The sequence below is a fragment of the Diabrotica virgifera genome, chromosome 9, assembly GCF_917563875.1.
Source record: "Diabrotica virgifera virgifera chromosome 9, PGI_DIABVI_V3a".
Taxonomy (NCBI): Eukaryota; Metazoa; Arthropoda; class Insecta; order Coleoptera; family Chrysomelidae; genus Diabrotica; species Diabrotica virgifera.
The window spans coordinates 180,947,309-180,959,365 of record NC_065451.1 but is presented as its reverse complement, the minus strand read 5'-3'; the positions used below and the strand labels follow the sequence as shown (position 1 = coordinate 180,959,365).

General features: G+C 32.3%; 1 protein-coding gene across 2 annotated transcripts in view; it reads left to right on the top strand.

The window, feature by feature from the left end:
- The window catches only part of LOC126891866 (choline transporter-like protein 2), a 132,955-nt gene that overhangs the window by 77,663 nt on the left and 43,235 nt on the right, over positions 1–12,057 (top strand). The gene's annotated exons all lie outside the window — the stretch shown is intronic.

Below are 12,057 nucleotides of genomic sequence, written 5' to 3'. Positions count from 1 at the left end.
AGATGGGGCCCCTGCTCGACTGGGGCCCCCCCGCAAGCTTCACGGTGCGGGGGCCTCTGTTACGTCCCTGGGCACAATTAACCGTCCACATAATCTGACGCGCTCGAGTAACTCCAAAAATCCCCGCTTGGGCTCCCCTACCAATAGTGGTGATAACTAGAGACTGGAAAATATGCACTAAAAAATGTCTAAAATATGCATGCAATATGCATTTTAAAACAAGCTGAATATGCACAATTAACATGCAAATATGCATTTATATATGCACTTATTTTTATATGAATAATTTTATGGTTTACGTTAAATACATAAATAAATAAAAAATAATAAAAATAAATAAATAGGTTTGAATTTAAACCAAATTGTATTATTATTTCTTAATATATTTTTTTAACTTCAGGTTTTGTGACAAATAAAACGGCAAAATATTTTATTTTGACCACAAGATAAATAAGAGTACAATAAAATAAATGTACATATTTTTATTGTTACAATATTGATTCATATTTTCTAAACTAATATTATAAAAAGAGTACAATAAAACAAATTTACATATTTTTATTGTTACAATAAATAATCATATATTGATTCATATTTTCTAAACTAATATTATGTCTTCTATCTGTTAATATTTGTTTATAGGCAGAAAAAGATCTCTCAACGTCACAAGATGTAATTGGGGCATATTTAAACTTTGCTATTAGAGACGGATCCATATTAATATTTTCATCGAAGTTTCCAAAATTGATTATATTATTTATTGAACGCAATAAAGTGAAACCCTCATTTTTGTTTAAAACGTCATCAAGTTTATCTTTAATTTTTACTCCAATTTCCCCATTCAGATTTGTTATTTTCTGTTTAACCGAATCAACAATAGACATACTATTGTGAAGACATAAATTTTGAGCCTCTAATTTTGTAATTGAACTTTCAATGATATCGAAATTCGATTTTATATACAACAATTGATTTTTAATAGACTTTTCTTTAAAAATATTTTGACAGTTATCAATAGCGGTACAAGTCGGATCAAAACTTGAAATAACGCTTTTGATGTCGTCGTAGTGTTCAGATAAAAATATAGCACTTTTAAGCCAAGTTCCCCATCTGGTTAATACTGGTTCTGGTGGTAAAGGAATATCGGGAAGCATCTCCCTATATACCTGTACACGTAGTGGTGCTTTCAGAAATACTTTTTTTACATTATTTATTAAGGTGTTTACATTGGGAAATTCAATTCTAACTTTCTCTGCAACTCTGTTTAGGCCGTGCGCCAAACATGTACAGTGAATTAAATTAGGGAAAAAGATTTTAAGATTGGATGCAGCTTTCATCATATATGAGGCGGCATCACTAAGCATTAATAATATTTTTTCAAATGGTACTTGATCAGGTAAAAAAAAATTTGTTAGGGATTCGTTAACAAATCTAGCTATTGTAGCATAGTTTGTTTTTTCCAAACATTTTACACTAATTAAGTATGAGTTTTTAAAATCGCCAGAGTCGTTAAGAACTCCAACAATTAGATTCGCAATTTGTCGACCCTTTGTATCCGTTGTTTCGTCGACGGAAATCCAAAGATATTCGGCTTTTAACTGATTTTTAATACTCGTCATCACATCTTTGTAACATGCACTGACATATTTTTTCCGAAGAGTTGAAGAACTTGGTATTTGAGCTGGTTTATCTTTAATCTTGCAATAAGTTTTTAAAAAGTTTTGACACGATTTATGTTCTAACTTGTGCAGAGGGATATTGCAGTTCAAAAAAAAATGGCATAAATCCTTTGCAAAGGTTTCTTGCCCAACTGACGTATTCTGAATCTGCAAACTGTTCTGTAGAATCTGCTGGCGAGGTTTATTATCATTTTTTGATAGCTTAGTTTGGTGAAGTGAAGTTTTTATGTGTTGAACTACTTGGAATTTCTTTTGACATGGAATCTGGAATATAATGATAATGATGTTTTAGATGTTTTCGTAAATAGATACCTACATTAAAATGATCAAACTTTTTAAACCTCCCCCAATTTTTTTTTATTTCTCAAAGTGAAATTGAAATCGTCAAACAATAAAGTACAGTCAGTGTACCGTAGTATACAGGGTGGGCCACTCTCAACACCTCGCTCTGTATAAGCCAAACCGTTGCGAACTTTAAAAAACAGTTTTTGAAGAAATGGGACGGTTTGTCATTTTAGAATAGACAGACACATAGATGTGCAAAGAAGTTTGATAAGTTTAAAAATCTATTGAAGTGGAGAACTTACCTTTTTATCACAAATGGTGCAAAACATACTTTCACTGTCGATAACTTTTAGATGATTGTTACTTCCAATCCAACTTCTGAGAAGACTTGATTTTTCCCTTGCTACTTTAGGCATTTTCACAATAATAATAAAATGATTTTTTTACACAGTATAGTCAATAACTTGCAATCACAAAAGTTGAATAATCGGCGATTGATTTAAGACTAACCATTCATAAAATAAAATAATCTATCCTACCCTTAAAATGCTTAAAATTTCGTTTTGGTTGGTTTTCCCAGAATAATTCATAGTTGGCCGACACCAGCAGAAAGTACAGGTAATATTTGTAATGTTATTCAAAATATAATCGGTATTTACTTAGGTAATTTGTAAATTCTGAGAAGTCTATAAATCTTAAATATCCGGATAATGATACCTGCAGCTATAAATAACGCCCATTATGTTTATGGGTACAACAACAAAGGAGCTTAACAGCAAAATATTTACTTTCACATTTTATTTTAATGGATGTTGATGTTACTAATATATACCTTATTTTTAAATGGGGTAGAGTAAATTCCCATCAAAATATGCATTTATATGCTCTTAAATCTCCAAATATGCAAGGCATATGCATTTATGAAAAACATGAGAAATATGCAGCATATATATGCATATGCATTTTGCATATAATCCAGTCTTTAGTGATAACCAAAGATGCTTAGCATATTTTTTATCTTCTTTTTCTTCTTTCTCTTTGTAAACAATTCTGCTTGTTCATTGGAAGATTGATACCCCTATGGAAGGTTCACTCCATTTTTTGCTCAGTCGGCCGATACCTCTTCTACCGGTTGGTGATTTATCTCTTGCTAGTTTGACCAGTGTTGCCAACCGCATTTCTCTAGATTATCCGGTGATCGCTTGAAAAATATCCGATTTGTCACGAAAAGATACGTTCATAGGCGTAACCAGGGGGGTTTGGGCGTTATAATCCTCCAATTGCTTTTTAAATGCATAATTGTTTTTGATTTCTGAGAAAACTAATAAGCATTTTTGAAAAATTTAAACGCAGAATGAAAGATTACATTATTAACTAGGGCCGAAAGTCCCTGAAGACTTTTATAATGTTTATTGTAATAACTTCCAGGGGAGGAAAAAAAATAAAATTGAGTGTGATTCTTCATTTCAAATTTTTCATTTAAAAAAACCTTTTTGTTTATTCTAAGAGACTTTTGGCACTCGGTAATAATGTAATTTTTCATTCTGCGTTTAAATTTTTCAAAAATACGTATTAGTTTTCTCAGGATTCGAAAAAAATTAATGAGTTTTAAAATTATTGGTCCGAAATTTTGCGCCTACGCTCTTTTAACAACTAAGATTTATTACAACTACAACAATAGAGATATAACTGACAGTCTTAAACATAAAAACCTAAATATGTACGTAATCCAAAACCCAAAAAAACATTATAAAGCACAAAATTCTTATTTTTTATTTTGTCATATGTTATATTGCAACATTTTTTTAAGGTGTAAATTTTACACAGCCAGGATTACCGATACCATCTTTTGTCGCCAACAAAGCCCCAATTGTAGATGTACTTAAGAGGTTTCTTTTATCTGTTTTTATATTGATTATATTACAGAAAACCCTTTCTACACTATATAGCGTTTGAAAACAGTAGAACGAATAGCAATGAAAATACGTTTTTCAAATTAGGTCAAAATCGTCAATTACGTCAAAAAACCCTTAAATAAAATCGGACGGCAGAATCTCTGTTTTTGAAATTTGAATTGGATCAGTATGCCTTTAGAAACATTTGTGCATTCAAATTCTAAACAAAACAATTCGCACATGTCCCTTTTGTCCCTTTTTATCTTAGATAATTACTATGAAAAGTATCGGATGTCGCTAAGAAATTTGGGTGGAACCAAAGAAAATTAATGTGATATTGGGAATATATGAATGAAAACCGGATTTTTTAAAGTTTATTTTTGGTATTAGTCTGTTGTAGTAGATTGGTATATACACTAAAAAATATACGCAAATATTCGATTTATTTAAAAATACGAAGAAGATACGACAACTGTCAAAAAGATACGCAAATCGGATAATTATACGTCGATTGGCAACACTGATTTTGACCACATGTGTCTCCCCCATTGTGCTTATGTGGTTATTCCATTGTTTTTTTTTGTATTTAGAGTCCATTCGTTTATACACTGTACGTTACATTTTCTTTTGATGTCTTCATTCCTCTTTCGATCTTTCAGCGTATTTCCTGCAATTCGTCTCAGTACTACCTTTTCTTCCATTTCTAGTAATCTTTGCGTTGTGGCTGTATCGGGCCTTGTTTCTGTATGTGGATATTTTTTATTCAAATATTAACAGCAACAAAATTAATACTTATAACAAGATTTGTTATTCCGGAAAAGGGACAAACCAAGGGACCATGTTGTAGGGTGTTTGAGGTTAATTTATTTAGGCATTCCATTATTAAATTATTAAATACGATGTCACGTGCCAAGAATACCTAATAATATACAGGGTGTAACAAAAATACAGGTCATAAATTAAATCACATATTCTGGGACCAAAAATAGTTCGATTGAACCTAACTTAACCTTAGTACAAATGTGCACCTAAAAAAAGTTACAGCCCTTTGAAGTTAAAAAATAAAAATCGATTTTTTTTCAATAGATCGAACACTGTTTGAGGTTTCCTATTGAAAACGGACATGTGACATTCTTATGATAGGAACATCTGAAAAAAAAAATTATAGTGAAATTTGTGTACCCCATAAAAAATTTATGGGGGTTTTGTTCCCTTAAACCCCCCAAACTTTTGTGTACGTTCCAATTAAATTATCATTGTGGCACAATTAGTTAAACATAATGTTTTTAAAACTTTTTTGCCTCTTATAGCCCAATAAATGACCGTTTTGGAGTGTAATTTCCAGGAGCAACTCCGAATTGTATGAAAATTTGGATTTAGGTTCTACTTACCCTCCACTTCAAAGTTGAATTTGTGCCGTTGGTTGCTTTTACTTGGGGGGTGACATTTACCCCCTCTCGGGGGGTGAAAAACGCGTGTTTAAAATAAGGCCGGAAATGAATAAATTTACATATTTTAAGCACCTTTTGTTCTATAAAGTTTTTTACGTAAGTCAATACTTTTCGAGTTATTCGCGATTTAAAATTTTGATTTTTCGACAAAAAACTACGTTTTCAGACCGTTTTTCCCAAATAACTCAAAAAGTAAATATTTTATCGAAAAAAATATTTTTAGCAAAAGTGTAGCCTATAAAAAAACGAAAAAATGGTGTAACAGTGTAATGGTGTACAAATTGAGTAGAAGCAAAGTTGTAGCTCATAAATACGTTCTTATTCGTCTAATTCTAAATCGAATAATTCAACGCGAAATCACCGAAGAAAGAAGTGTTTTTCTGGAAAACCTTATTAACATTTTTAAAGTATCGAAAAAATGCTTATTATTTGTTTCTTACAAAAGTTTACAGCATCAAAAATAAACGAGTTACACTGAAAAAAAAGTTGGCCCCTTTTTTTTGGTAAAAAAAATCGTGAAAACCTCCCTCTATTTAGCACCCTAAATGAAATTAATCGTTTGGCTTTACCATCTATTTTAACTGTATGTGTATTGTTTATATGATCTGTAAGTTTGATGGGTTTGAAGTGCTTATTTTTGAAAACATTTGGTTTTATAGTAAAAAAAAATTTTCTAAAAACTTTTGAAAAATTTCATTTTTTCAAAATAACTTAAAAAATATTAGTGGTAAGAAAAATCTTAAGGAGTAAAAAAATGTAGGTTTTGCTATTATAAATATGCTAGTTTCATTTTGTTTCTCCGTAAGACAAAAATTGGTTAAGATATGGCTGTTCAAAATTTGCATACACTCGTGATTAGTGACCCATTCAAGCTTTCTCAATTATAACCCTTTTAAAAACAAACACTTTAAACCGGTGAGACTGACAGATCATATAAAAAATAGATAGGTAAGTAAATTGTTTATAAAGCGGTAGCGATTAATTTTATTTGGGGAGCTAAACACGGCGAGATTTTCATTATTTTTTACAAAAAAAGAGGGCAAACTTTATTTTGAGCGTAACTCGCTTATTTTTAATGTTAAAACTTTTGTTAATAATTAAAACAAAGCTTTTTATAAACACTTTAAAAAAGTTTAAATGGGTTTTTCCCGATAAGTGCTTAATTTTTCGGTGATCTCACCTTGAAATATTCGATTTGGAATTAGACGAATAAGAACGTATTTTTCATGAGCTACAACTTTATATTTATTTGATTGATAGAGTTTACTGATACACCATATTTTTGGGTTTTTTATAAGCTACACTTTTGCTAAGGATATTTTTTTCGATAAAATATTTACTTTTTGAATTATTTGCGAAAAACCGTCTAAAAACGTAGTTTTTTTGTCGAAAAATCAACATTTTCAATGGCGAATAACTCGAAAAGTATTGACTTGCGTAAAAAACTCTATAGAACAAAAGTTGCTTAAAATTAGTTAATTTATCCATTTCCGATCTTATCTTGAACGTATGTTTTTTTACCCCCGAGAAGGGGTGACTGTCACCCCCCAAGTAAAAGCAACCAACGGCACAATTTCAACTTTGAAGTGGAGGGTAAGTAGAACCTAAATCCAAATTTTCATGCAATTCGGAGTTGCCCCTGAAAATTACACGGTATTGCCGAATTTCCCGTTCATTTACTGGGCTATTAGTACTTTTTCGAAAAGTTAGTTTTTTTTGAGATATTTTGAATATTTTGTCAAATCCACCACATATTTGTGTTCTGTTAAGGCCATCGGTAATTGTGTTCTGTTAAGGCCAAATCCACCACATATTTGTGTTCTGTTAAGGCCATCGGTAAACCAAAAACTCCATAAGAAAGCCCTGAAATTAGTGTATCCACCACCACAGAAAGAACCCACTACCTTCTACTCTCTCACATATACTGGCAAGATAACAACAAAAATAGCCAGATACATAACAAAGAAAGGAATAACACCAACTTTCAGAACTAACAACAACTTAAGCAAATATATTAAGAACAATAAAAGCCGAAAGAGAAAGCAACTACAGAGTGGTGTGTACAAAATAACGTGTGGTGACTGTCCGAAAACGTACATCGATCAAACTGGCAGAACTTTTGACAAACGGATAGCAGAACACAAAAGGGCATTCAACAATAGAAAAACAGACACTTCTACATACGCACTTCACCTTCTAGATCATAATCATTATTTCAATGAAAAGTTTCAAATTCTGCATATTCAAAATAAAGGCCTTAAGCTATCTTTTTTAGAATCTATGGAAATTAATAAACTGAAAAATACAGATATAATTCTGAATGACCAACTCGAGACAAACAGCTCCCCACTCCTAAACCTCTTCAGTTGAAGACTTAAAAAGGCAAACACATTGTAAACTATATCACTTGAGAATAAACATTTTTATTGCACAAAATCTTGTCATATATTTTTTTCCATAATCATCACTACGATGACGATTCATTGTATTGAATTGTTCATTAGAATTACAATCTGGTCATAACTCTGACCAATGAGCAATTTTAATTTAACCTAAATTACTACTGTTCCTTAAAATGAAGAGCTTACCCATAGCGTCTCTTATCTAATCTAACAGGCACACAAGCACTATGCTCTGCTTTTCTAACCGCACTATTCTAACATACACATGCACCATGCACACAAGCATTATGCTCTGCTTTTTACTATCACTCAAACTAGTTCAAAAGGCTTTGTCCTCTTCAATCTTCTAGTTTGCCCAGTAGTATTCAGGAGCTGTATTTCCTCAATATTCTTGTAGGTACTTACGAAGTTGTTGCTTGTGACTTCCAACTTTACTCCAACTTTAAAAACAAATCCAGCTGTAAAATATTTATGTGCCTGAAGGCTTTTGTATGCTTTCATCTATAATATCTATAATAGTAATTTGGTGGAATGCACTTTATGTTAAAATCCAATTCTGACTGAATTGTATATGGATCTAAATCCCCAATTATTTTCAGCTTCAATAAATATCTAAAACAATAAAAGAAATAATGTTATTGCTTGCAAAATTCATCAATATTGATAAATATCAGAGAACAATGAACATTGATAAAAATTGTTTGCCCTACCTTTCTCCAAACATCTGGTGTCTCCAATAATAATTTCCTTAAATAATCACTTTGCAGTGTGGTAAAGTTTATAAAGTTCACAAAATACAGCAAACGAAATCCAAATAAATCCAAAATATGACGATAAACAGTGAAATGATGAAATGAAATAATATTACAAACATAACCTCTGTAACCTGTATGCCATGCCAACCAGAACCAGAAACCAGAAGTCACGTGGTTTGGATTGCCTAAATACATATACACGCGCAGCAAATTTGAAAATGAATGCAAATTGAATAGTAAATGGCCTCTCTTAAAATATAGGACATTGGTAGTATGTTCATAGAATGTCTTGTGGTAACATTCCACGAATAACTTAATCAGATATTCACCGAATGTTCCTTGAATGTCCAGTACATTCAAACATTAATAGAACTTTGATAGTACATTCCTGGAATGTTTTGTGTTGTTAGGGTTGTTCTTTTTCCTACTGGCATCTGTTTGAATATTTTGTTTGGTATTTCGCCTTCTTCCATTCTTTCTACATGTCCCATCCAACGCAGCCGTCCTATTTTAATGAATGTTATGATATCCGGATCCTGGTATATTTTGTATAGTTAAAAGTTGTACCTTCTTCGCCAAATTCCGTTTTATTTTGTGCTCTTATATATGTGTCGCAAGATTTTTCTTTCAAAGGTGGCTAGCAATGTTTCCTCTCTTTTAATGAGTGTCCAGGTTTCTGAGCCGTATGTGAGTACCGGTATTATTAAGGTTTTGTATATTTGGCATTTTGTTTTTCTTGCGACGTTATCTGATCTAAGTTGCCGAATTAAGCCATGGTAACTTTTATTGGCAATAAATAGTCGCCTCTTCACTTCCTCCGCTACGTTATTATCAGACGTGACTAGGGATCCCAAGTATGTAAAGTTTTTTACCCCCTCAATGTTGTATTCTCCTATTGTTACATTTTGTGGCTGCCTTATTTCTGCGTTTTTACTTACCTGCATATATTTTGTTTTGTTCTGGTTGATTTTAAGGCCACTATTTTGTGCAGCTCGTTCTATTTGATTGAATGCCTCTATCATTTATCTTCTTGATCTTGCGATTATGTCAACATCATCTGCAAATGCTAGTATTTGCTCGCTTTTATTAATGATTGTTCCTCGAGTATTGACTGTTGTGTCTGTGTCCCTCATTATTTTCTCGAGTACGATGTTGAACAAGATGCATGATAGAGCGTCTCCCTGGCGTAGTCCCTTTTTCACATCTATTGTTTCCGTTAGTTCGTTTTGTATCCGGATTTTACTTTCTACTTTTAGAGATTCTTTTATCAGTTCTATTGTGTTGGTATATTAAATTCTTTCATTGCTTTTATTAAGAATTCTCGGTTTATATTGTCATATGCGCTTTCGAAGTCTATGAAGAGATGATGTGTGTCGATGTTATGTTCACTTGTTTTTTCGAGGATCTGTCACAGAACAAATATCTGGTCTATTGTTGACTTCTGTCTACAGAAGCCACTTTGGTATTTGCCAACCATTTTTTCAGCATCTGGTCTAAGTCTTTCATAAATGACGTTGGACATTATTTTGTATGCTGCATTCAGCAGCGTGATTCCACGGTAGTTTCCACATTCTAACTGATTTCCCTTTTTATGTAATGGTACAATAATACCGCTATTCTACTCCGCTGGTAGCTGTTTATTTGACCATATCTTTGTTATCAATTCATGTATTGTTTTCTGTAGTGCGTCTCCTCCTTCCTTTAGTAATTCCGATGCTACTTGATCCGATCCCGGTGATTTATTGACCTTTAATTTGTCTATTGATGTTGTTTTCTCGGTTATTGTTGGTGGAGTCTTTTCTCTCTTGTCTGCTTGGTCTAATGGTATATCAGGGTTCGTCTCACTCCCATCTCCTTCAAGCTTTTTCGTAAAATGTTCTGTCCATCTTCTTAGTATCTCTTGCTGTTCTGTCAATATATTACCTTTCTTATATCTCTACACATCGTTGTTCTCACTTTGAAGTCTTTTCTGCTTTTGTTCAGTTTCTGATAAAACTGTGCCCCTGTTGTATCAGTAAATATGCTCCGTTTTTTCTGTCTGTTATAATCTGACATTCTTCGTCAAACCAGTCATTCGTTCTTGTTCTTCTTTCTTTACCTTCTGTGCCTAATACTTCTTTAGCTGTCTCTTTTATGATTTCTCTGCACTCTTCCCACTCTTTATTTGGGTTTTCATGTTTAGTCTGTTTTCTAGTTTGATGCTTATCTTTTCTGTATACTCTTTATTTTTGTTTGTTTCTTTGAGTCCTTCTACCTTGTATCGTTCATGTTTAGAGCCTCTCTCCTTTTTGATGTTTGAAATGCTAGTCCTTACTCTACTTTCGACCAGGTAGTGATTAGAATCCGCATTTGCCCCTCTTCTGGTGCGGACGTTTATTATATTCGATTGGTGTCTCGAGTCTACAATAACATGATCTATCATATTTACTGTCAGTCCATCTGGGGATTTCCAGGTACCTTTGTGTATATCTTTGCGAGCGAAGTATGTGCTAGCAATCACCATGTTAAGTGATCTTGCTAGGTTTACTAACCTATTGCCATTGTCATTTGATTGCTCATGGAGACTGTGCCTACCTATTGTGGGTTGGAATTGCTGTTCTTTTCCAACTTTGGCGTAAGGTCTCCATAGATTATTTTTATGTCATTTTTTGGGTATGACTAGTGTGACCAACTCCAATTCCGTCGAATCTGGGACAAGGCTGAAAAAATACTTGAAATCCGGGACTTTTCAATGAAATTCGGGCCATTTTTTTAATGTGGAATTTTAATATCATCATTTGATTGATTAATAATAATAATAAGCATCATAGTTCGAATGAACCTAATTTATCTTAGTACAAATATGCACATAAAAAAGTTACAGCCCTTTGAAGTTACAAAATAAAAATCGATTTTTTCGAATATATCGAAAACTATTAGAGATTTTTTATTGAAAATGGACATGTGGCATTCTTATGGCAGGAACATCTTAAAAAAGAATTATAGTCAAATTTGTGCACCCCATAAAAATTTTATGGGGGTTTTGTTCCCTTAAACCCCCCAAACTTTTGTGTACGTTCCAATTAAATTATTATTGTGGTACCATTAGTTAGATTCAATATTTCTAAAACTGTTTTGCCTCTTAGTATTTTTTCGATAAGGCAGTTTTTATCGAGTTGCGGCTTCTTTTTTAATATGTTTACATAAAAAGTTTATGGGGGTTTTGTTCCTTTAAACCCCCCAAATGTTTGTGTATGTTCCAATTAAACTTTTACTGCGGTACCATTAGTTAAACACAGTGTTTTTAAAACTTTTTTGCCTCTTTGTATTTTTTCAAGAAGGCACTTTTTATCGAGATATTACTTATTTTTTAATATGGTTCAAAATATACCTAAAAATGTAAATCATAAATAAATTTTCATATTATTACCAAGTCTCCATAATCGTATTTAGCCATATACAAATATGTGGTGGATTTGACAAATATTCAAAATATCTCGATAAAAACTAACTTTTGTAAAAAGTACTAAGAGGCAAAAAAGTTTTTAAAATATTGTGTTTAGCTAATGGTACTACAATAATAATTAAATTGGAACGTACACAAAAGTTTG